The following is a 26,706-nucleotide window of genomic DNA, read 5'->3' as shown; positions in this document are numbered from 1 at the left end:
AATCCAATCAGTGAAGAAAAAGGGCGGGAGGGCGGGGAAAAACAAAGACAACTTGAGACGGATGAGATGAACTCTGGAATAAAATGAGAGAATGATCTTGCAAAATTGGAGAGGATAGAATTACTTGAAGAGAAACACACCGGTTGAAAAAGAATTAGCACGACGACTCCGGTTGACAAGAAATGATAAGACAATCTGATTGAGCAAAGAATTGCATTGACCTAAAAATATGAGAACACCATTTAGGAAAGATCTGAAATCACCACTTGACAGCGAAGCAACTTGAATTACCATATTCAACAAAACAAAGGATGAGGCTTATGAAACAAGCCAGAATAAACTCATGAGAAAGATTTCGTCCGATATTTTCGTGAACAGGAATCCACTAGATGTCGAACCCCAACCTAACATCATGCATTTGTTGGAAGATTGTCCTATAAGCAACTACTTGAATTCCCACCTATGAATTCCCGAAATATCTGGTCATGCAATCTGGTACACGGATACAAGGAGTAGTATCACACAACTCCTATACTAACCCGTCACCTGTATCACATCCGTCAACACACAACCAGAATCTCGGACCTTCATCTACAACAGACCCTCGTGATCACAACGATACAAAGTATGGCAGTACTCCCGAACAATCTGCACCAGTACTGGGGACATCGGGGTTATCTCGCCAGTACTAGTATTGAAGCAATTACGAACATCCTTCGTTCTGAGATACTCAGAAATCTGAATGATAAAGATGTGCTCAAGAATCCCCTGGAGCTCAACTCCCCTCAAACTTAGAGCAGATAGGAGGCACCAAGACAGAACCCCGTCACATCGGCATCATATAGATTCCAAGAATATCCGCGTGATCCTAAATTTTTTTTGAGTGAGAAGAGGAGTAGATTTAAATTATTACGTCAAGATTCCTCACCAGAGCATAGAAGAGGAGAAAAAAGAATCCTACTCTCCGATATATAACTAGACTCAAAGTAGTTTTTTCACTGGACTCGGCTCGGCCAAGTTCGATCAATCAAGGGGGCTCCTAGGTCGGTACTACTCTGATACCAACTTGTCATGCCCAAGATGCGACCCTATCCTCAATTTGGCACGAAGGCCTCGTCAGGGATAGAAGCGCATCTCGCCGTGTCGCAAGAATGGATATCGTTACAAGTACATGTACTGAAAAGAAGAGATATGTATACAGAGTTGGCTTACACTCGCCACAAGCTACATCAGAGTCACATCAGTACATTACATAATCATCAAGAGTAAGAGCAGGGTCCGACTACGGACGAAAACAAACGACAAAAGAAGAACGACGTCCATCCTTGCTATCCCAGGCTGCCGGCCTGGAACCCATCCTAGACCGATGACGAAGAAGAAGAAGAAGAAGACGAAGAAGAAGAAGCAACTCCAAATGAACAATCAACGCGCTCGCGGCAAGTAACCTTTACCTATACATGCAACTGGTGTTGTAGTAATCTGTGAGCCATAGGGGACTCAACAATCTCATTTCCAAAGGTATCAAGACTAGCAAAGCTTAGTGGGTGAGGTATGGTTAAGTGGTGAGGTTGCAGCAGCGGCTAAGCATATATTTGGTGGCTAAACTTACGAGTACAAGAAATAAGAGGGGGGAAGATCTGCGCATAACGGACGTGAACTACTGATGATCAAATGAATGATCCTAAACACCTACCTACATCAGACATAACCCCACCGTGTCCTCGATCGGAGAAGGAACTCACGAAAGAGACAGTCACGGTTACGCACACAGTTGGCAAGTTTTTAATTAAGTTAACTTCAAGTTATCTAGAACCAGTGTTAAACAAAGTTTCCACGTTGCCACATAACCACGGGCACAACTTTTCGAAAGATTTAACCCTGCAGGGGTGCTCCAACTAGTCCATCACAAATTACCACAAGCCGCATAGAAATCCTCAATCACGAAGCTCGCGATCTCGTCGGATTCCCTAGTGGAAAACCTCAACTCTGAGATTACCCAAAGCATCACCAGAATCCCGATGCACAAGATATCTCGTCAAAGGTAAAACTTGTAGCGACCCGACTCAAGACGAGTCAAGCCTCTGTGTTTCTGTGCCATCGCTGGATCAGTATGCTGGCACACACAGTACATCAATGTATATATCAAAGTGCAATCACATGTAAATAGCGTAAAACTGATATATACCTTAAATATTTCAGCGGAAGCAGTCAAGGGAGTGGAGTCCCAATAAACACCAACGACAAGTTGAGTGTAGACCGTAACCCTGAATCGTACTCTTACTCGTCGAAGAAAAATATCTGCAACATAAGACGTTGCAGCCGTGTAGGTCAGCATATTGAATATGCCGGCAAGTCACATAAGAGAGGGGGTAAAATATCATCTATACTATATGCATATATGGCAGGTGGTGTTGTAAGTTTTAGCGTAAAGCAAGTTTTCTCCTACATCAAGAGAGGGCTAAAAGCAAAAATGTTACTACATTGTTGGTTGTTAACGAGATGGTTCCGCCAACCAGTTCTCGTACCCAAGTTGTCAATAATTACCCTCATCAAATATATATAATGGTGTTGAGAAATCCAGATAACTTCAGCTCCTTTGGTTCAAGTTGTCCATGACCGTGGACACGGCTAATCGATTAGGTTTGAGTACTCTGCAGAGTTTTGCACACGTTCCCACAAGATTTGATCGCCTCCGTGTATGTCCTCGCACTTCAGGGTGTTTGAAGACCGGATGATCAAAACATGGTCTTTCAACGGGTCCCTCTGAATCCCTGTCGGTGCCCATCCAATCCTACCGTTCTTCTACATCTGCTAGCACCGCCTGTCCAGAGTCGCCGCGTTGTCCAACCAAGCCAGAGCCCATAATGACTTGTGGCTGTGCAGGTAAGCCTTGGGTCTTGAAAATATCCGTCCGTCTCTTTGAGCCTGGGTGAAGCTTTCCGCAGGATGTCATGGCCTCTCCAGCATCCCGGGTCATCCACTGGGTTCTCCAGGGAGCCGATCAACCGTCCTTCACCCAGAGTTGCATTGCGTCCGAGGTCTTGAAAATCTTGTCTTAACCGGTCTTGATTATTTAATCAACCTCACATCACTCGTGTTATGCACTCAACCGAAATCCCGTCTACTCAAGCATAGCAATATGAAATTTGTTGTCCCGGGGCCAAGTATCGGGGATGTTGTGTGCCTACCGCATGATACTACAATCTATACTAAAATTTCCAAGTACCTAAGCAGCATGCAATTGGGCATAGGATGGTAGAACTACGATGCATAAAACATAGGTGATAGTATGATCAAAGTGACTTGCCTGGTGATGTTGACGAAGAAGAATTTCTCGAGAAATAACTTGATAGACTACTCGTCACTCTCCGATGAAATCTATATAACAAACATATCATTCACATAAGCACTCATACTAGCAATCATTCTAGCAATCAAAACAAAAGAGAGAGCGAATAAGAATCCGAAAGAAACTTAACTAAAGCTAGGAGTCTTCTACTACATCAAACACTAAATAGTTTTTGTCTAACAGAAAATAATAACAAGGAACTAAGATATAAATTTAACTAAGATAAAATAAAGTATTTTTCACAAAACTATTTGAAAGTATTCCCAAACGGGATTTGAAACAATGGAGAAACCAATTGCAAGTTACTAAGGAACTAGAATTGATTTCATGATAACAAATAAAAATAAAATAAAAACTCATTGCAAAACTACTGTTTAGCTAACATAAACAAAACAATAATGTTTCTGAAATAATAAAGAAAATATTTTAAAACAAAAGTAGAAAAGGAATTAGCCAAAATCCTAAAAGAGGTGAAACAGAAATTGTTTCACAAGAAACAGTGAGCTAAAATACTCAAACAAATCTAACATTTTTACCAATGATAAATAAGATCACTAGTGATCAGTACCAAAAGGAATCAAATTAAAAGCTATTTTTAAACTCCTGGAATAAGCAAACCAAGGTTTAAACTAAATCTGATCTAACTTATATTTGAAAACTACAGGAAATTTGTGAGCTACTGGAAAAAGAATCAACTCTATTGGACTTCAGGATCAAAAGTTATGATCAAAAGAAAATTGCAACTTTCTCTATTTTGGAATTAAAACAGAAAAGGGAAAAAACTGATTTGTGGACAGGGGTCCACGTGGCATTTTGTAATTGGCTAAGGGGGTGAGTGCTGTGGGGATAACTAACAAACGGCCGCTATTTAACTAATTCTCTTTGGCTAAACTTAAGTGAAAGAAAAACCGATCGGTTTTATCTAAAAGACCGAAGGGGTAAGTACCTATGTAATCTATACCGTTGAGAATAGATCTAAGGGCAAAAACTACATAAAAACAAAAAAAAAGAAACATGAGGGGGATGGAGCCTTACCGTGGCTGGGACTCCCGTGCTGGCTATGGTGGCCGAGGTGGGGTGGGGCTCCGGTGGGGTGGGTCGCCGGTGGGGAGGAGATCCGACGGAGGGGGGGGGGGCGAAGGGGTGGGGCGCTCCTGGGAGGGGAGGGAGGCGAGGGGAAGTGAGGGCTGCAGGGGGGGGGGCGACAGGAAGTTTTATGGCTGCTCCTGTTGGTCGTGGTGATGGGGGGTGGGAGTGCAGAGAGGGTGGTGTCGACGGGAGGAGTGGTGGAGGAGGGCCGAAGTGGTGGAGGGGTGGTGGCGGGGTGGGGTGGGTGCAGCGAGGTGGAGGAGCCTGCAGGTGGGGGGGGGGGGGCGGGGGAAGTTCTCTGGCGAGTTTCTGGTGACGACTCCGGCGAGGTGGGGCGCGAGTTAGAGGCGAGGAGAGGGGAAGTTTTCAACGGGAATGGAACGAGGAGGTGCAGGGGGTTCTTATAGAGGCGACGGGAGGCGCTGGGAAGGGAAGAGCTTCGCGAATCCCGGAGGTGGGGATCTTCTGTCCATGGAAAGAAAACTTCCTGTGACATGAGGGAGAGAGGAGGAAGAAGATGATCTTCTTGAGCTAGTGAAAGGAAAAGTCTTAATGGGCCACCTCGAGTTTCCTAATAGAAACGATTTCTTTCCTATTTTTAAAACTAGGAAACTAAAACGATAAAAAGGAAAACAAATCAATTCGGAATAAAGAGTTTTTATATACTAAAATTATCATAAAAATAAAATATAGATGATGGGCATTTTTCCACGGCAAAAATAAAAACTTCAGAAAAAATTATTTTCACAAAATTGCCTAAAAGATTTATTTTCTTTTGCAAATAATTTTCAAATGTCCCTCTAAGTTTTAGGGTTCAAATAACTTTCAAAATGCCCGTGGGTTTGAGGGTCATGTTCCTCCTCTCTTTTCTGTTTGACAGAAAGTATTTCCCGGCATTTCTTGCACGAAGAAAACAAATAAAATGCAAGAGAATTCAAATGCAAATATCTCCGTTCAAATTCTTTATAGTTGAAGAAGTCATGTCATCTTCTCTCGTTGCTTTTAAAAGATTGAATTTGAATTCACCGGAGAAGCGGAAAGTCATTTTATTCCCTCTCATTCCAAAGTTTCGAAAAGTTTCAGATTTCACACAAGTTTCAATCACTCAGGCAAACAAACAAACAATCAATCTAATAATTATATTAACATTCCAAAATTTAAAATTTTGGGATGTTACAAACTACCACACTTAAAATGAATCTCGTCCTCGAGATTCGAAGAGGCTGGAAAGAAAAGGTTAGGGTTTGGGGGTCTTCTAAAAATTCCAATCTCCGGCAAGGTGGGATGCTACCACACTTAAAATGAGAGATACTGGTCCCTCAAAATGCTTTAACGATCCTCTGGGGTTTTGGCAACTGACATCGCACAGTCCTCATATTAAATCCTTTGGTGATGCTCTCCCGTTGATATAAGCTTGTTCCGTCACTGGGTCTTCTTAACTGACAGTCTCGTGGTCAATTCTAAATAACATATCGATGGTTCTCGTGGTGGTCTACCATTTGTGGTTATCCTGCAGAGAGAGGGGTCTTGGTTTCATTCTCACCGTAAAATTTCCTACGCGTGACAATAAGTGTCATGTACATGGGATTTTCTTATACCATTCTAAGGCTTAAATAAAAGCTTCAAAGAGCGTCGTCTCTCAATATGGGTAAGTCTCTCAGATTTACCATTCCGAATAGCAAGATAAATGATAAGAGTAAGTCGTCATGGTGATCAATCCATTCCGCACCCAAATCATTTCTCTGTATAAGGTTTAGCGAATCTCGCATTCTAACACTTGGGCATCCTCACAAGCGTTGTAGAATTTCTCTTGTCCACGAACGAAGTTCGGATAATCCATTGGTTCTGCAAGCTGAACGAAACATCTATCGTATCTTCACAACTCTCAGGTTTTCGTATGCTCCTAAGAAAACATTTGCTGATCCATCATAAATCATATTCATTTCATAATCAATCCTTTATTACATCCTTTCTTTCTCCTCAAAAACTCCAATTCAAAAGTACTCTATTACAAATGCTTCCATCCACATTGTTCGGTATGGTCGAGCATTTCTGCCAACATTATTCATCTGCCTCTCTTGGAGGTACTTTAGTTCCTCTGAACTTTCCAATGTGCTCCTTGAAATCATCCATCTTTTGCTTCATCATGGTGGTCATGAGCTTCATCTCCATCATCTCCGCACGTACTTCACTCAGGTATTCCTGGCACATTCCTACTCAGTGGATCCTGTGGGTTTACCGATTACTACCACACTTAAATGAATTATACTCATGCCTGCATAGACCATATTTTCTCATATCCTCATAATTGTTCAGAGAGCTTTGCTCGTAGAGAAACAACGCATACAGTTTCAACATAGGCAATCATGAGACAATAAATTCCATTAATTCATGATGTTATTACAATCTCAGGGACTTCTGTTACAATTTTTTTTCACTCCATGATCTTATGAAAAAACAGGAGTGCTTCGGATTACACTTATTGCCATGGTCCAAACGTAACTACTCCATTCTAGCTTTCTTCCTTTGTGGACAATCGCTGGCAAAATGTCCTGCTTCCTTGCAACAAAAACGAATGATTTCTGACAAGTCTCGAGGCTTCTTAGCTTCTGCTTTTGCTCCTTGGATTCCCGGATTCCTTCCTGAGCACATGTATTTGTGGTGGCCAAATTTCATATACTTGTAACATCTGACATGACTCAGGTTTATGCCTGCAGAGATTTGGCTCTTCCGAGGGTACTTTTTCTTCTTTCTGGACTCCTTCATTTTGGCTAGTTCTTCTATTTCAAGTGGATCAAACTCCACTTCCTCCGTCGGGAAGTTTCCCAGATACTCTTGGCTTCTCTTCGTGTAGTCCTGTGAATAATGTCCTTCTTCTCCACATGAGTAGCATGCATTGGAGAAAAATCTGGTCATACCTTGTCCATCAAGGTCTTCAATATATTCGTTCATCATCGGCTCTTCTAGAATCTTCTTCTTGAGTGTTTCCTTCACTGCATCTTTCTGCTGCTTGACAACTTGTTGTACCTTGGGGGTAAATGTGACACTGAGCTGGGTAGTGGGTGGTTCCCTCACAAAGGAAACAAGTCACCTGACTACTTGGGCACTCCTCAGCTGGGTGATTTTCTTCACAATGAGTGCATCCATCAATATGTTCTTCCTGGGTGTGTCCTATTTCTCCATAGATCTTGCATGCACAAGTCTTGTCCTTCGGATTATCATAGCCCTTCTGAATGAGACGGGATCTTAACCGAGTCTTCTTGAATTCTTCCCAACTTTCTGCTCCACTAATCCTTGTATGGCATGATGCATTTTCCATTAGATAGCAGCACTTTGTGTAAAGTACTGAAGAGCGTGTTCCACTTCATACTTCCTTGAGATCAAGTTGCTCCCGAAGTGGTTCTCCATGTTCTGAATCCATATCTCAGCTTCCAGCTGGGTCATTGGTCCAGAGATTACAGGTCCAGCTTCATACTCCATCTGGTAGGGTTGAGGTTTTGGGGATGAGACGGGTAAGAGAGGGAGGGAGATACACACAATACAACAATATTTTTTGAGATAGATTTTATTTGTGGCCGTCGGAAAACACACACCAAAGATGGCTCACAAATCATCGTATCTAACGTGGGTATATTACAGAGGTTTGGACTTCTAATGGTCATATAAATATTCGAACGCTTCAGGGTCTTCGAATTCTTCGGGTCTTGAGAGTCTACTGTTGGTGTAGCTTCAATTCTGCAAAAGCGTGGTGAAATCCTCTTTACTTTGAAGTGGGACTCAGTTGAACCTTCATGTCGTCAAAGGGGTAAGGGTATTGTCTAACTATTTGAGGTGAGAGGAAACATTCGATGAAATCAGAAGAGATGAGAAGTGAAAGGTGTTCTCGAAAATAAGATTTTTGAGAGATCCTATCCTAAGAAGTTTCCAGTTTCTAGGGTCACATCCTACAGTCAACATGTGCTCTGATACCATCTATGTAGCGACCCGACTCAAGACGAGTCAAGCCTCTGTGTTTCTGTGCCATCCCTGGATCAGTATGCTGGCACACACAGTACATCAATGTATATATCAAAGTGGAATCACATGTAAATAGCGTAAAACTGATATATACCTTAAATATTTCAGCGGAAGCAGTCAAGGGAGTGGAGTCCCAATAAACACCAACGGCAAGTTGAGTGTAGACCATAACCCTGAATCGTACTCTTACTCGTCAAAGAAAAATATCTGCAACATAAGACGTTGCAGCCGTGTAGGTCAGCATATAGAATATGCCGGCAAGTCACATAAGAGAGGGGGTAAAATATCATCTATACTATATGCATATATGGCAGGTGGTGTTGTAAGTTTTAGCGTAAAGCAAGTTTTCTCCTACATCAAGAGAGGGCTAAAAGCAAAATGTTACTACATTGTTGGTTGTTAACGAGATGGTTCCGCCAACCAGTTCTCGTACCCGAGTTGTCAATAATTACCCTCATCAAATATATATAATGGTGTTGAGAAATCCAGATAACTTCAGCTCCTATGGCTCAAGTTGTCCATGACCGTGGACACGGCTAATCGATTAGGTTTGAGTACTCTGCAGAGTTTTGCACACGTTCCCCACAAGATTTGATCGCCTCCGTGTATGTCCTCGCACTTCAGGGTGTTTGAAGACCGGATGATCAAAACATGGTCTTTCAACGGGTCCCTCTGAATCCCTGTCGGTGCCCATCCAATCCTACCGTTCTTCTACATCTGCTAGCACCGCCTGTCTAGAGTCGCCGCATTGTCCAACCAAGCCAGAGCCCATAATGACTTGTGGCTATGCAGGTAAGCCTTGGGTCTTGAAAATATCCGTCCGTCTCTTTGAGCCTGGGTGAAGCTTTCCGCAGGATGTCATGGCCTCTCCAGCATCCCGGGTCATCCACTGGGTTCTCCAGGGAGCCGATCAACCGTCCTTCACCCAGAGTTGCATTGCGTCCGAGGTCTTGAAAATCTTGTCTTAACCGGTCTTGATTATTTAATCAACCTCGCATCACTCGTGTTATGCAATCAACCGAAATCCCGTCTACTCAAGCATAGCAATATGAAATTTGTTGTCCCGGGGCCAAGTATCGGGGTTGTTGTGTGCCTACCGCATGATACTACAATCTATACTAAAATTTCCAAGTACCTAAGCAGCATGCAATTGGGCATAGGATGGTAGAACTACGATGCATAAAACATAGGTGATAGTATGATCAAAGTGACTTGCCTGGTGATGTTGACGAAGAAGAATTTCTCGAGAAATAACTTGATAGACTACTCGTCACTCTCCGATGAAATCTATATAACAAACATATCATTCACATAAGCACTCATACTAGCAATCATTCTAGCAGTCAAAACAAAAGAGAGAGCGAATAAGAATCCGAAAGAAACTTAACTAAAGCTAGGAGTCTTCTACTACATCAAACACTAAATAGTTTTTGTCTAACAGAAAATAATAACAAGGAACTAAGATATAAATTTAACTAAGATAAAATAAAGTATTTTTCACAAAACTATTTGAAAGTATTCCCAAACGGGATTTGAAACAATGGAGAAACCAATTGCAAGTTACTAAGGAACTAGAATTGATTTCATGATAACAAATAAAAATAAAATAAAAACTCGTTGCAAAACTACTGTTTAACTAATATAAACAAAACAATAATGTTTCTGAAATAATAAAGAAAATATTTTAAAACAAAAGTAGAAAAGGAATTAGCCGAAATCCTAAAAGAGGTGAAACAGAAATTGTTTCACAAGAAACAGTGAGCTAAAATACTAAAACAAATCTGACGTTTTTACCAATGATAAATAAGATCACTAGTGATCAGTAACAAAAGGAATCAAATTAAAAGCTATTTTTAAACTCCTGGAATAAGCAAAACAAGGTTTAATCTAAATCTGATCTAACTTATATTTGAAAACTTCAAACATAGAAAAATTATATGTTTTTAAAAACTACAGGAAATTTGTGAGCTACTGGAAAAAGAATCAACTCTATTGAACTTCGGGATCAAACTTTATGATCAAAAGAAAATTGCAACTTTCTCTGTTTTGGAATTAAAACAGAAAAAGGGAAAAAACTGATTTGTGGACAGGGGTCCACGTGGCATTTTCTAATTGGCTAAGGGGGTGAGTGCTGCGGGGATAACTAACAAACGGCCGCTATTTAACTAATTCTCTTCGGCTAAACTTAAGTGAAAGAAAAACCGATCGGTTTTATCTAAAAGACCGAAGGGGTAAGTACCTATGTAATCTATACCGTTGAGAATAGATCTAAGGGCAGAAACTACATAAAAACAAAAAAAAAGAAACATGAGGGGGATGGAGCCTTACAGTGGCTGGGACTCCCGTGCTGGCTATGGTGGCCGAGGTGGGGTGGGGCTCCGGTGGGGTGGGTCGCCGGTGGGGAGGAGATATCCCAAAATTCACTGGAGAAGGGGAAAGTCATTTTATTCCCTTTCATTCCAAAGTTTCGAAAAGTTTCAGATTTCACACAAGTTTCAATCACTCAGGCAAACAAACAAACAATCAATCTAATAATTATATTAACATTCCAAAATTTAAAATTTTGGGATGTTACAAAACTAATCCAACAAGGCCGCCCGGCGTGTCGACGATCCCGATAGGAGCCGCGTATCTCGTTCTCAGGACACGACGGATAAGCGACGCGTACAAGTGCCAAACCTCGAGTTTCCTCGTGGTGGCCCCGCACAATGCTCTGTTTTGGACTAACACTCATGAGGAGCACTGGCCCGGGGGTTGATTAAATTATCCTCGGGGTCCGGAAAGTCCCTATGCAAGTTTATTAGGTGATTAGGCAAATGTAGTACCAATGTTGGGCCTTGCCAGACCAGCTTTAATCTAAAAACGAATTATCAAGGGGGTCCCCATAACAACCCCGATCGTGTTAGGAGAGCTCATTTATGGAACATAACACCGGTAGCCGGAAACTAAGGGGCCAAAGGTGGAACAAAACACCAGGCTAGAAAGGCCGAGCCTTCCACCTTTTACCAAGTATATAGGTGCATTAAATTAAATAGCATTTAAATATGGTGATATGACAAGGAACCCATGCTTTCACATGGAAGCAACTGCACCTGCAACTAGCAACGCTACACAGGGTTAAGCAAGCAGTAACATAGCCAATCAGTGGTTTGCTAGGTTGAACAGGTTGAAGGTTAACATGGCATTGTTGAGAGGCTGATATTTAACATGTGGTAGGCAACGAGACATAAAGGACAGCAACGGTAAAACTAGCATGGCAATGATAGTAATGGTATCTGGGGAAATGATCATCTTGCCTGAGATCCCGCTTGGAAGAAGAATGCCTCCGTGAAGCAGACGAACTGACGTAGTCGAACGGGTCCTCACAATCCGACACGCTTGCGGAACTCTATTGGGACGAAGCAAACCGGAAACACAAACCAACACATGAAATTCACCACACGATGCAACAACACAAATGATGAATGAGCAACTATAAAGATGCAAGACACAGCATGACACTTCACACAATCAAACACTACACATTAAGTGAAGTCCGATATGCAACGAGTTGCATATTGGCGAAACTCCACGTTAATTATTTAGTTCTATCCCGATTAGATACACGACAATATTAAATGTGATTAAACATGGCAAGAGGTGACGCGTAATTAATCTACCTATCTAGGCATTTTAAATGAGGTCGGAAATGACATATAGCATCTCCGAAACGACCTCACATGTTAATTTACAATTCTGTCCAGATCTGAACTAACACATTTAATTAGTTGTAAAACAGAAGAACAAATAGGTTCACGTGATTCTACGCGTCAAGGCAAGCAATTTACACATAAAGAACATATCCAACGGAGCTACGGTTTAAAAGATACAAGCACCGCAAGATATGATGGCATGAATGCAATATGTGTGCAACGACAGCTACGAGCACCTCAAAACATACAAACAGCAAGAGAACATGAAACTAAACGAGATTATAAGCAAGTTTCATATAGGACACGATCAAATCGGAGCTACGGTTCAACAACTACGAGCAAAACAAGAAATGACTACAATCTGCCAAAATCAGCCACATAGCATTTACTACGCCCCACAACTACGGCTACACAACTCCGATATGCTCAAGCAAGGCATGAAACGAAAGAGGGAAAGAAGCACTACTACAAAAAACTAACAACAACTAGCATGGCATCATGGATCACTAGGGAAAGAAGACACAAAATGGCTTCCCACACACTATTTCAGACTTAGTGAAAATTACACCTCATGAAAGTGCAGTTTTCGATCTGAAGCAATATTGACAGCAGCAAAATCTATAGCTACAGGACTCCAAATGGCATGAAAATTTACAGCATGCTAGAGAAACACAAGGGGTACAACTAACTCCATTGGGCCAACCTCAAAAGAACTACAGATCACAAGATGCAAGCAAGACAAGACAGCAACAAAATAATAACAGATTCCAGACTTAGAAATATTTCAGCTCCTCCAAATCAGCACTATTTCTAGCAACTTGGGAGCAATCAAACCACACCTAAACATGCATTTCTATTGCAACTAAAAATACCAGGGACTAGTCTAAACACCCAAGAACAACTCCCTAGTTGACAACTTAATCAAACGGAGCACGGAATAAATCCTACGGATTAAACAAAAGGGCAGCACGGCAAAATATCGTGCGAACCAACTTGCTCTAATGCTAAAACTAATATCACAGAAAAATCCAATGGATTTTTCTACCCCGGAAACAAATAAAATAAGTGGGGGTGCACAACAATAGAATGCCACACGAAAATGCGGGAAAATAACCTATACACGGGAAAATAAACTACCGACAATTCCCTACACGCAAAAATTCAAATGACCGCTCTAAAATGCATGTGAAAATGGTCCCTAATACATGGGCATTTCTAATATGGCATTCGAGCAATTCGAACACGAGCGAAAAATTAAATACGCGACTAAACCTATTGGGACAACACGCCAAACGATGCATTCGGCACGCTAAACGGCGTCAAACAAATTTGCAAGTAGCGCCAACATATTCTACGCGCAAAACTACGCGAAATCCATATGCTACATGCCGCGATCCTCCTTACGGATTAAATTCTACGGACGTTCTAATATTCGACTAATTCCTGAAATACAACTAATTCGGAAAAAAATAATCCTAAATTGCTACTGGGCCGAACAGGGGCGCAAAATAACTAAAACAGCGCAGGGGCGCAATTTAGAAGGCTTGGGGGCTGCTGTATACCTGGGACGGCCTGGCTCGGCGGCGGGAGCTGGGCCGAGGGTTGCAAGGTGGAGGGCACCGGAGTGGGCCGCTGGAGGCGCCGGCCTGGGCCGGCTCGGCTAGGGAGAAGGCGAGGCAGGCCGAGGCGGGAGGCTACGCTCGCTGACCACGCGGGCTGGCCTGGCGCTGGCGGGCCCATGCGAAGCGGCGACCCAGCTAGCTGGCCAGGCGGAACCGTCGTGCACCTCCCGCACGAGATGCGCGTAGGCAGCCTGCTCGCCGACAGGGCTTGCGGGCGGCCGACCTCCGGCGATGGCCGGACTCCAGTGGCGGCCGGATCTGGTCGAGGTCTCCGGTTCTGGGCGAGGGCGCCGCCGGATCTGCGCCGGAGAGCGGCGACGAGGGGGCGAACAATCCTTGCACAAGGACCTGGCAGGGACGAGGAGCAAGGCCATGGAGGCGCTCTTTGCCGGTCCTTGGGGTATCCGGTCGCGTGCAGCGGCTGCGAGGGCGGAGCTCCGGCAGGAAGGGGCTCCGGGGACGCGCTGCAGGCTCCGGCGGGTTGGGCTCCGACTGCTACGGGGCTGCGCGGTGAGGGGCTAGGGAGGAGCTGCGCGGGCTCCGGGAGCCTCCGGCAAGGCGGCGGCGGCGGATGGGCCTGCCCGGGCCCGATCTGGGCTCGGCGGGCCCGCGGTGGCTGGGGTGGGTGGAGCTGGCTGCGGGAGAGGCGGGAGGCTAGGGTTAGGGGCGCGTATCCCGAGGTGGAGAGGGTGGTGGTTGTCTAAAATATGCACGGGGTCTATTTATAACAAATGGGGGGCTCGGTTAACCGGAATCGCGTTCCGGATCCAACTGTGCGGTCGGATTCGGACGATTCCGCACGCGGGAATGGGACGTGGCCGTGTAGAGGGGATATCCGGAGATGAGAGGGGAAACGGGCGGCGCGACAACAATTTTTAAAACACCGACACACGTCCGACGGTAGACCGAATATGGTGCCGCTACGGTCGATCGTTCGGGTACCAGACGGACTCCGATCGCGATGAAATTCGATAGGCGGCCTAGCTATAATAAAATAACACCGCACGTCAAGTCTCAACCCAATCAGAGAAAGTTTAACGCACACTTTTAAAAGAGGGTTACGACGGCGCCGCGGACACGTGCGTGTGCGGTCGGACTCAGAACGGACAACGTCGAGAACCGGCAACTACTAACGGATGCGAGTTTTGAAAACTGACGGCAACGGAGATGCCGATGCAATGCAGATGATGCGAATGGTGTGATGATAATGCATTAAAAGAAAATACCCACTCGACGAAAACGGAATAGAAGGGGGAATCTTCTGGAACGTCGGCGTCGGGCTGTCACAAATATCCCCAACATTAGGCCCCATATTGTCTTGAATTTATTCATGCCAATAAATCTTTACTCCTGACTATGGCAACTCATATGGGATTTCTGACTTGGCCTTTTTTCTCAAAAAGTGACAAGCCGCCAATCTCCGCGCTTCGTCCAAATGCCAGATTACTCATTGGTGACTGTTGGGTAACGTAGCATAAATTCAAATTTTTTCCTACGCATATTCAAATCTTCCTATGGAGAGACCAGCAACGAGAGAGGGGTGAGTGCATCTTCATACCTTTGAAGATCGCTAAGCGGAAGCGTTGCTAGAACGCGGTTGATGGAGTCGTACTCGCCGCGATTCAGATCGCGGTGTGATTCCGATCTAGTGCCGAACCACGGCACCTCCGCGTTCAACACACGTGCAGCCTGGTGACGTCTCCCACACCTTGATCCAGCAAGAGGAGGGAGAGGTTGGGGAAGATCTCTGGCAGCACGACAGCGTGGTGTCAATGGAGAGACGAGGTCTCCCGGCAGGGATTCGCTAAGCACCGTGGGAGAGGAGGAAGAAGGGGGGCAGGGCTGCGCCGAGGGAGAGGGAAAACTGTCCAAAACAGCCCCGAAACCCCCACTATATATAGGAGGAGGGGAGGGGGGGTACCACCCCTAGGGTTCCCACCCTAGGTGGTGCGGCAGCCCCCCTAGATGGGAGGTGCGGCGGCCAGGGCAGGGGGAGGGGGTGGCGCACCCCTAAGTGGGCCTTAGGCCCACCAACGCCTAGGGTTTCCCCGCCTCTCCACCTCCTGCGCCTTGGGCCTCCTTGTGGGAGGCGCACCAGCCCACTTTGGGCTGGTTTCCCTCCCTGTTTTGGCCCATGCTACCTCTTGGGTCTGGTGGGCCCTCCCGGTGGACCCCTGGGACCATTACCAGTGGTCCCGTCTCGGTACATTACCAGTGACGCCCTAAACATTTCTGGTGTCCAAAACCATCCATCCTATATATCAATCTTTACCTCCGGACCATTCCGGAACTCCTCGTGACGTCTGGGATATCATCCGGGACTCCGAACAACTTTCGGTAACCTCGTATAACAATTCCCTATAACCATAGCGTCATCGAACCTTAAGTGTGTAGACCCTACGGGTTCGGGAGATAGGCATACATGACCGAGACACCTCTCCGGCCAATAACCATCAGCGGGTTGTGGATACCCATGGTGGCTCCCACTTGCTCCATGATGATCTCATCGGATGAACCACGATGTTAAGGATTCAATCAATCCCGTATACAATTCCCTTTGTCTGTCGGTATAGAACTTGCCCGAGATTCGATCGTCGGTATACCTATACCTTGTTCAGTCTCGTTACCGGTAAGTCTCTTTACTCGTTCCGTAGCACGTCATCGTATGACTAACTTCTTAGTCACATTGAGCTCATGATGATGTTCTACCGAGTGGGCCCAGAGATAACTCTCCGTCATGCGGAGTGACAAATCCCGATCTCGATTCGTACCAACCCAACAGACACTTTCAGAGTTACCCGTAGTGCACCTTTATAGTCACCCAGTTACTTGTGATGTTTGATACACCCAAAGCACTCCTATGGTATCCGGGAGTTGCACAATCCCACGGTCGAAGGAAAAGACACTTGACATTAGATAATCTTTAGCATACGAACAATACGATCTAGTGCTATGCTTAGGATTGGGTCTTGTCCATCACATCATTCTCCCAATGATGTGATCCCGTTATCAATGACATCTAATGCCCATGATAAGGAAACCATGATCATCTATTGATCAACGAGCTAGCCAACTAGAGGCGTGCTAGGGACACATTATGATCTATTTATTCACAAATGTATTACTGTTTCCTGTTAATACAATTATAGCATGAACAATAGACGATTATCATGAACAAGGAAATATGATAATAACCATTTATTATTGCCTCTAGGGCATATTTCCAACAGTCTCCCACTTGCACTAGAGTCAATAATCTAGTGACATTGTGATGTATCGCACACCCATAGAATTATGGTGTTGATCATGTTTTTCTCGAGGAAGAGGTTTAGTCAACGGGTCTGCGACATTCAGATCCGTATGTACTTTACAAATCTCTATTACTCCACTCTAGACATGGTCCTGGATCGAGTTGTAGCGGCGTTTGATGTGCTTGGTCTTCCGGTGAAACCTGGGCTCCTTGGCTATGGAAATGGCCCCAGTGTTATCAGAGAAGAGCATCATTGGACCCGACGCGCTTGGAACCACTCCAAGGTCGGTGATGAGCTCCTTCATCCAAATTCCTTCATGAGCCGCTTCTGAAGCAGCTATGTACTCCGCTTCACATGTAGAATCTGCCACGACTTCTTGCTTGCTGCTGCACCAGCTCACTGACCCACCATTCAAAACATATACGTATCTGGTCTGTGACTTAGAGTCATCCGGATCCGTGTCGAAGCTAGCATCGACGTAACCCTTTACGGCGAGCTCTTCGTCACCTCCATAAACAAGAAACATCTCCTTAGTCCTCTTCAGGTACTTAAGGATATTCTTGACCGTTGTCCAGTGTTCGACACCGGGATCACTTTGGTACCTCCCTACCAAACTTATGGCAAGGTTTATATCAGGTCTGGTACACATCATGGCATACATTAGAGAGCCTACGGCTGAAGCGTAGGGGACAGTACTCATCTTCTCTCTATCCGCTGCCGTGGTCGGTGACTGAGTCTTACTCAATCTCATACCTTGCAAAACTGGCAAGAACCCTTTCTTTGAGTTTTCCATATTGAACTTCTTCAATATCTTGTCAAGGTATGTACTTTGTGAAAGATCTATGAGGCGGCTCGATCTATCTCTATAGATCTTGATGCCTAATATGTATGTAGCTTCTCCAAGGTCCATCATTGAAGAACTCTTGTTCAAATAGGCCTTTATGCTCTCCAACATCTCTATATTATTCCCCATCAATAATATGTCATCCACATACAGTATGAGGAAAGCTACAAAGCTCCCACTCACTTTCTTGTACAGACAGGCTTCTCCGTAAACCTGTATGAACCCAAATGCTTTAATCACCTCATTAAAGCGAATGTTCCAACTCCGAGATGCTTGCACCAGCCCATAGATGGAGTGCTGGATGTTGCACACTTTGTGAGCACCCTTAGGTTCGGCAAAACCTTCTGGTTGTATCATATACAACTCTTCCGTAAGGTTCCCGTTAAGGAACGCTGTTTTGACGTCCATTTGCCAAATTTCGTAATCATAAAAGGCGGCAATTGCTAACATGATTCCAACTGATTTCTGCTTCGCTACGGGAGAGAAAGTCTCTTCGTAGTCAATTCCTTGAATTTGTCGAAAACCCTTCGCGACAAGTCAAGCTTTATAAACGGTTACATTACCGTTTACATTAGTCTTCTTCTTCAAGATCCATTTATTTTCTATGGCTCGACGGTCATTGGGCAAGTCCACCAAAGTCCATACTTCGTTCTCATACATGGATCCTATCTCGGATTTCATAGCTTCAAGCCATTTGTTGGAATCCGGGCCTGCCATTGCTTCTTCATAGTTCGAAGGTTCACCGTTGTCTAACAACATGATTTCCATCACAGGGTTGCCGTACCACTCTCGTGCGGAGCGTGCCCTTGTGGACCTTCGCGGTTCAGTAGTAACTTGATCCGAAGCTTCATGATCATTATCATTAACTTCCTCTTCAGTTGGTGTAGGTGCCACAGGAACAATTTCCCGCGCTGCGCTACTTTCCTGTTCGAGAGGGGGTGTAATTACCTCATCAAGTTCTACTTTCCTCCCACTTACTTCTTTCGAGAGAAACTCTTTCTCTAGAAAGGATCCGTTCTTGGCAACAAAGGTTTTACCTTCGGATCTAAGATACAAGGTATACCCAATAGTTTCCTTAGGGTATCCTATAAATACGCATTTCTCCGCTTTGGGTTCGAGCTTTTCTGGTTGAAGTTTCTTCACATAAGCATCGCAGCCCCAAACTTTAAGAAACGACAACTTAGGTTTCTTCCCAAACCAAAGTTCATACGGTGTCGTCTCAACGGATTTAGACGGTGCCCTATTTAAGGTGAATGCTGCAGTTTCTAATGCGTATCCCCAAAATGACAACGGTAAGTCGGTAAGAGACATCATAGATCATACCATATCTAATAAAGTGCGATTACGACGTTCAGACACTCCGTTGCGTTGCGGTGTGCCAGGCGGCGTCAGTTGTGAAACGATTCCACACTTCCTTAGGTGTGTGCCAAACTCGTGACTCAGATATTCTCCTCCACGATCAGATCGTAGACACTTAATTTTTTTGTCACGTTGATTCTCGACCTCACTCTAAAATTTCTTGAACTTTTCAAATGTCTCAGATTTATGCTTCATCAAGTAGATATACCCATACCTACTCAAATCATCGGTGAGAGTGAGAACATAACGATAGCCACCGCGAGCTTCAACGTTCATTGGACCACACACATCAGTATGTATTATTTCCAATAAGTCGGTTGCTCTCTCCATTATTCCTGAGAATGGAGTCTTAGTCATCTTGCCCATGAGGCACAGTTCGCATGTGTCAAATGATTCAAAGTCAAGAGACTCTAATAGTCCATCAGTATGGAGCTTCTTCATGCGCTTAACACTGATATGACCAAGGCGGCAGTGCCACAAGTATGTGGGACTATCATTATCAACTTTACATCTTTTGGTACTCACACTATGAATATGTGTAACATCACGATCGAGATTCATCAAGAATAAACCATTCACCAGCGGAGCATGACCATAAAACATATCACTCATATAAATAGAACAACCATTATTCTCTGACTTAAATGAGTAGCCGTCTCGCATTAAGCAAGACCCTGATACAATATTCATGCTCAAAGCTGGTATTAAGTAACAATTATTAAGGTTTAAAACTAATCCCGACGGTAGATGTAGAGGTAGCGTGCCGACGGCGATCACCTTGACCTTGGAGCCATTCCCGACGCGCATCATCACCTCGTCCTTGGCCAGTCTCCGCTTATTCCGCAGTTCCTGCTTTGAGTTGCAAATGTGAGCAACAACACCAGTATCAAATACCCAGGAGCTACTACGAGCGCTGGTAAGGTACACATCAATAACATGTATATCACATATACCTTTTACGTTGCCGGCCTTCTTGTCTGCTAAGTATTTGGGGGCAGTTCCGCTTCCAGTGACCTATTCCCTTGCAATAGAAGCACTCAGTCTCAGGCTTGGGTCCATTCTTTTTCTTCTTCCGGGCATCTGGTTTACCGGGTGCGGCAACGGCTTTGCCGTCTTTCTTGAAGTTCTTCTTACCCTTGCCTTTCTTGAAACTAGTGGTCTTGTTGATCATCAACACTTGATGCTCTTTCTTGATTTCTACTTCTGCAGACTTGAGCATCGAGTACAACTCGGGAATGGTCTTCTCCAGCCCTTGCATGTTGTAGTTCAGCACAAAACCTTTGTAGCTTGGTGGGAGAGACTGGAGGATTCTGTCAATTATAGCATCATCCGGAAGTTCGACTCCAAGTGAAGTCAGACGACCGCGTAACCCAGACATTTTGAGTATGTGCTCACTGACAGAATTATTCTCCTCCATCTTACAGCTAAAGAACTTGTCGGAGACTTCATATCTCTCGACGCGGGCATGAGCTTGAAAAACTAGTTTCAACTCTTGGAACATCTCATATGCATCGTGTTGCTCAAAACGCCTTTGGAGCCCCGTTTCCAAACTGTATAACATGCCACACCTAACCAGAGAGTAGTCATCACTCCGTGTTTGCCAGACGTTCAGAATGTCCTGGGCTGCTGCGGGAGCGGGAGGGTCACCTAGCGGCGCATCAAGGACATAAGCCTTTTTAGCTGCTTTAAGGATGAGCTTCAAGTTGCGAGCCCAGTCCGCATAGTTGCTACCATCATCTTTCAGCTTGTTTTTCTCTAGGAATGCGTTGAAATTGAGGTTGACGTTGGCCATCTACAATATTCATAAAGAACTTTTTTTGACTAAGTTCATGACAATTAAGTTCATTTAATCAAATTAAGTATGAACTCCCACTTAAATCGACATCCCTCCAGTCATCTAAGTGATACATGATCCATGTTGACTAACCCGTGTCCGATCATCACGTGAGACGGACTAGTCATCATGGTGAGCAACTTCATGCTGATCGTATTCAACCATACGACTCATGTTTGACCTTTCGGTCTCTTGTATTCGAGGTCATGTCTGTACATGCTAAGCTCGTCGAGTCAACCTAGGTGTTTCGCGTGTGTAAATCTGGCTTACACCCGTTGTATGCGAACGTTAGAATCTATCACACCCGATCATCACGTGGTGCTTCGAGACAACGATCCTTCACAAAGGTGCACACTTAGGGGAATATGTTCTCGAAATTTTAAGAGGGATCATCTTATTATGCTACCGCCGTTCTAAGCAATAAGATGAAAAACATGATAAACATCACAATGCAATCATATAGCGACATGATATGGCCATTATCAACTTTGCTCTTTCGATCTCCATCTTCAGGCATCACATGATCATCACTTTCACCGCCGTGACACCATGATCTCCATAATCATGATCTCCATCATCATGTCTCTGTGAAGTCGTCACGCCAACTACTACTATCACTACTACTATAGCTAACCGTTAGCAATGAAGTAAAAGTAGTAAGCACATGGCGTTGCATCTCATACAATACATTAAGATAACTCCTATGGCTTCTGCCGGTTGTCATACTCATCGACATGCAAGTCATGAAACCTATTACAATAACGCGATCATCTCATACATCATACATGCAACATCACAACTTTGGCCATATCACATCACATGTCAAACCCTGCAAAAACAAGTTAGACGTCCTCGAATTGTTGTTGCAAGTTTTACGTGGCTGATTTGGGTTTCTAGCAAGAACGCTTTCTTACCTACGTGACAGCCACAACGATGATATGCCAAAGCTATTTACCCTTCATAAGGACCCTTTTCATCAAATCCAATCCGACTAGAGTAGGAGAGACAGACACCCGCTAGCCACCTTTATGCACGGTGTGCATGTCTGTCGATGGAACCAGTCTCACGTAAGTGTATGCGTAATGTCGGTCCGGGCCGCTTCATCCCACAATACCGCCGGAAAAGAATAAGACTAGTAGCGGGACGCAATTGCCAAATCATCGCCCACAACCTTTTGTGTTCTACTCGTGCATAGAATCTACGCATAGAAAACCTGGCTCTGATACCACTGTTGGGTAACGTAGCATAAATTCAAGTTTTTTCCTACGCATATTCAGATCTTCCTATGGAGAGACCAGCAACGAGAGAGGGGTGAGTGCATATTCATACCTTTGAAGATCGCTAAGCGGAAGCGTTGCTAGAAAGCGGTTGATGGAGTCGTACTCGCGGCGATTCAGATCACGGTGTGATTCCGATCTAGTGCTGAACCATGACACCTCCGCGTTCAACACACGTGCAGCCCGGTGACGTCTCCCACACCTTGATCCAGCAAGGAGGAGGGAGAGGTTGGGGAAGATCTCTGGCAGCACGACGGTGTGGTGTCGATGGAGAGACGAGGTCTCCCGGCAGGGCTTCGCCAAGCATCGTGGGAGAGGAGGAAGAAGGGGGGCAAGGCTGCGCCGAGGGAGAGGGAAAACTGTCCAAAACAGCCTCAAAACCCCCACTATATATAGGAGGAGGGGAGGGGGGGGGGGTACCACCCCTAGGGTTCCCACCCTAGGTGGTGCGGCAGCCCCCCCCCCCTAGATGGGAGGTGCAGCGGCCAGGGCACGGGGAGGGGGTGGCGCACCCATAGGTGGGCCTTAGGCCCACCAGCGCCTAGGGTTTCCCCCCGTCTCCACCTCCTGCGCCTTGGGCCTTCTTGTGGGAGGCACACCAGCCCACTTTGGGCTGGTTGCCCTCCCTCTTTTGGCCCATGCTACCTCTTGGGGCTGGTGGCCCCTCCCGGTGGACCCGCGGGACCATTACCGGTGGTCCCGGTGGTCCTAGTACATTACCGGTGACGCCCGAAACATTTCCGGTGTCCAAAACCATCCATACTATATATCAATCTTTACCTCCGGACCATTACGGAGCTCCTCGTGACTTCCGGGATCTCATCCGGGACTCCGAACAACTTTCGGTAACCTCGTATAACAATTCCCTATAACCCTAGCGTCATCGAACCTTAAGTGTGTAGACCTTACGGGTTCGGGAGACAGGCAGACATGACCGAGACACCTCTCCGACCAATAACCATCAGCAGGGTATGGATACCCATGGTGGCTCCCACTTGCTCCACGATGATCTAATCGGATGAACCACGATGTTAAGGATTCAATCAATCCCGTATACAATTCCCTTTGTCTGTCGGTATAGAACTTGCCCGAGATTCGATCGTCGGTATACCTATACCTTGTTCAATCTCGTTACCGGTAAGTCTCATTACTCGTTCCGTAGCACGTCATCGTGTGACTAACTTCTTAGTCACATTGAGCTCATGATGATGTTCTACCGAGTGGGCCCAGAGATACCTCTCCGTCACGTGGAGTGACAAATCCCGATCTCGATTCGTACCAACCCAACAGACACTTTCAGAGGTACCCGTAGTGCACCTTTATAGTCACCCAGTTATGTTGTGACGTTTGATACACCCAAAGCACTCCTACGGTATCTGGGAGTTGCACAATCTCATGGTCGAAGGAAAAGACACTTGACATTAGAAAAGCTTTAGCATACGAACAATACGATCTAGTGCTATGCTTAGGATTGGGTCTTGTCCATCACATCATTCTCCCAATGATGTGATCCCGTTATCAATGACATCTAATGCCCATGATAAGGAAACCATGATCATCTATTGATCAACGAGCTAGCCAACTAGAGGCTTGCTTGGGACACATTGTGATCTACTTATTCACACATGTATTACTGTTTCCTGTTAATACAATTATAGCATGAACAATAGACGATTATAATGAACAAGGAAATATGATAATAACCATTTTATTATTGCCTCTAGGGCATATTTCCAACAGTGACATCACCTACCCCATCATTTCAGGGATCTGGTGACGTTATCCCAACGGATATTTTTTGGTTTGATCCTGTCACCCCGAAAATCCAAGCGCCATCACTTTGATTTTTAATATGCCTCCTCGATCCCCGCGACCGCCGTTCCAGTTTCGGCCCGGGGTCTTTAAATAGCCGCAGGGGAGGGGGCCCTTTCTTTCGCCTACACTGTCGCCCCTCTTCTTCTTCCTCGAGCTCATGTTGCAAGTGCTCCGCCGCCACGGTGCTCCCGCTTCGGATCTTCTACTCCTGGATCGTTCAGACTTGGCTCACGGTGCCGATCTTCAACAAGACCACCTCCGCCAACGTGTGCATTCACCAGGTAAATATCCTCTTCTTCTTTAGATCTAGTTTACCCATCATCTTAGCTCCTAGGGCGGAGTTGTAGTTCTTCAATCCTCCATAGCCTGCGCCATTAATCTTTGTAGGTACCATTTTGAATCCGTAGCTTAGTAAAAACCGCAGTAGATTCGTTTGGTAATGACAGTAGATCTGTTGCTATTTTTCCATGGCTTCATCAGATCCCCTCATGGATTCTGTGGTGCTTCTGCATCCTTAGTGTTCTTAGGACCCGTAGAGTATATTGTTATATTTCTTTTGTTTAGTTCACCCGTAGATCCATATTTCCTAGCACCGTGTGGGAAACATGTTTGCATCATATCCAGGAAATTTACTAAGGAAAACTTGAAAAGCAATTTGTCCTTAGGTCGCGACGAGTCATAACTGTTGTCTAGACACCTCTCAGGCTGTGGCGAGTCAAGATTTCCGTCCAGATGCCTCCTAGGCTGCGGCGAGTCATAGTTTTTGTTTAAATGCCTTTTAGGCTGCAGCGAGTCACCGTTTCTGTTTAGATGCTTCCCCAACCACTCGTTTGGCGAGTTGATATTTCCTCAGGTCCTTACGGCCCGCCAATCGCCTTTATGCATATCTCTTCCTATGTGCATCTGCGGCCATGGGTCACATTTCCAAGTGCAATTGGTTGCCATCTAAGGTCAGCGACAAAGTCCTGGAAGATTTTGTCAAAGTGGGAACCCTAGCTCCAAAGGAAACACTCGGTTGGCAAGCTGCCTTAGGAGAACAGTGTCCACAACCCGCCAACGGGGAGGTGGTGATATTTATTGACCACATTGAGCGGGGCTTCACACCGCCCGACTCAAATTTCTTTAGAGACGCACTGCATTTCTTCAATATCCATCCACAGGACTTAGGCCCGAACTTGATCACTAACCTCTGTCAGCCCCAAGTATTCTGCGAGGCCTACTTGCAGATAGAGCCTGCCGTCCTTCTGTTCAGGAAGTTTTTCTATTTGAACCGCCAAACCGAATTCGCCGATGGCCCCTGCCTAGAACTTGGTGGGGTAAATATTCAGAGACGCCGAGAATGCGGGTTCTCGACTGCCGCTCTGCCTAGTCATCCCAAGGGTTGGGGGAAGACTTGGTTTTACTGCCGCGACACTGCTCGAGCCACCGAGAATCCTCTACCAGGCTTTAGGCAGGAACGTCTACCCATGGGTTTTGAGCTGCGTGAGAAGTTGACTGATGAAGACGAAGCTTCACTCGCCCCTGTTTTCGCAAAACTCACGGCCCTGACCGCCAATAGCCTCACCGGAGTTGATCTGATCCGCTGTTGGGTGGAATGGCGGATCATGCCTCTAAGCCACCGGGGCGGCTTAATGTGCGAATATGATGGCAGCTTAACCCATCCACAATGCTTCTACAACGTCTTACTTGCGAAGGAGGATATTGTTAATATCGTGAACAAACAATGTGGCGAGCTAATTGAGAATTGCGCCAAGATTGGCTTAAGACCATTCTGTGTCTCCAACCCTGCTCCAGAGGTAAACTAACTTGACTCGCCTGTCTTGTTCTCTTTATAATTTTGAGCTTGTTTTCTGACTCGGCCTCCAACTATGTTTGACAGAAGCACTCGCCTTTCTGGAAACAAAGATCTAAAACCATTGCCAAGAAGACCACAACGAAAGCCGCCCCAAAGAAGAAGAAAGCCAAAGGCAAAGCCGCTACCAAAGAATCCTTTGTTGTTGGCGAGTCTCACGCCGCAGAGGAGCACTCAGAGGTAAATTCTTTTTGTCTTTTTATTCTACCTCATTCCATACTTACGCGTTTGCCGTTTTCTGTTTATAGGATGATGACATGGAGAGCCAACATGTAGGCATCGAGGTAATTTACATTTCTTCCGACTCAAATTCTTCCCCTCCCAGACTGGCAAGGCGAGTCTGTAGGAAAGTTCCCTTGTCTCACCCGCATGCTCATGTGGATCCCAATTTCCTTTTGAAGAAGGTGAGTTTTACACCAAAAATTCAAACTCGAAGCCATTCAGGTGATATTTTGTCCGGGTTGCGCGGAAAAATGGCCGGTCGCAAACGGCAGAGCGAGGTATGTGTTGCACGAGATGTCCTTTCTTGTGTAGCCGATTCTATTATGATTTACACAATCTTTGGAATCTTTATACCCAACAGGTTTCGCCTCCTTCATCTGGCGACTCAGCTGCTTCGACTCTTCCTCCTTTAATCCGCCTTCAGGGGTAAATTCCTTCGCCAACATGTTCTTTGGGCACCAATGTTTCTATTTTAGTATAATT

This window comes from Hordeum vulgare, chromosome 7H (assembly GCF_904849725.1).
Source record: "Hordeum vulgare subsp. vulgare chromosome 7H, MorexV3_pseudomolecules_assembly, whole genome shotgun sequence".
Lineage (NCBI taxonomy): Eukaryota > Viridiplantae > Streptophyta > Magnoliopsida > Poales > Poaceae > Hordeum > Hordeum vulgare.
The sequence above is the reverse complement of the archived record's forward strand: the minus strand, read 5'-3'. Positions refer to the sequence as shown.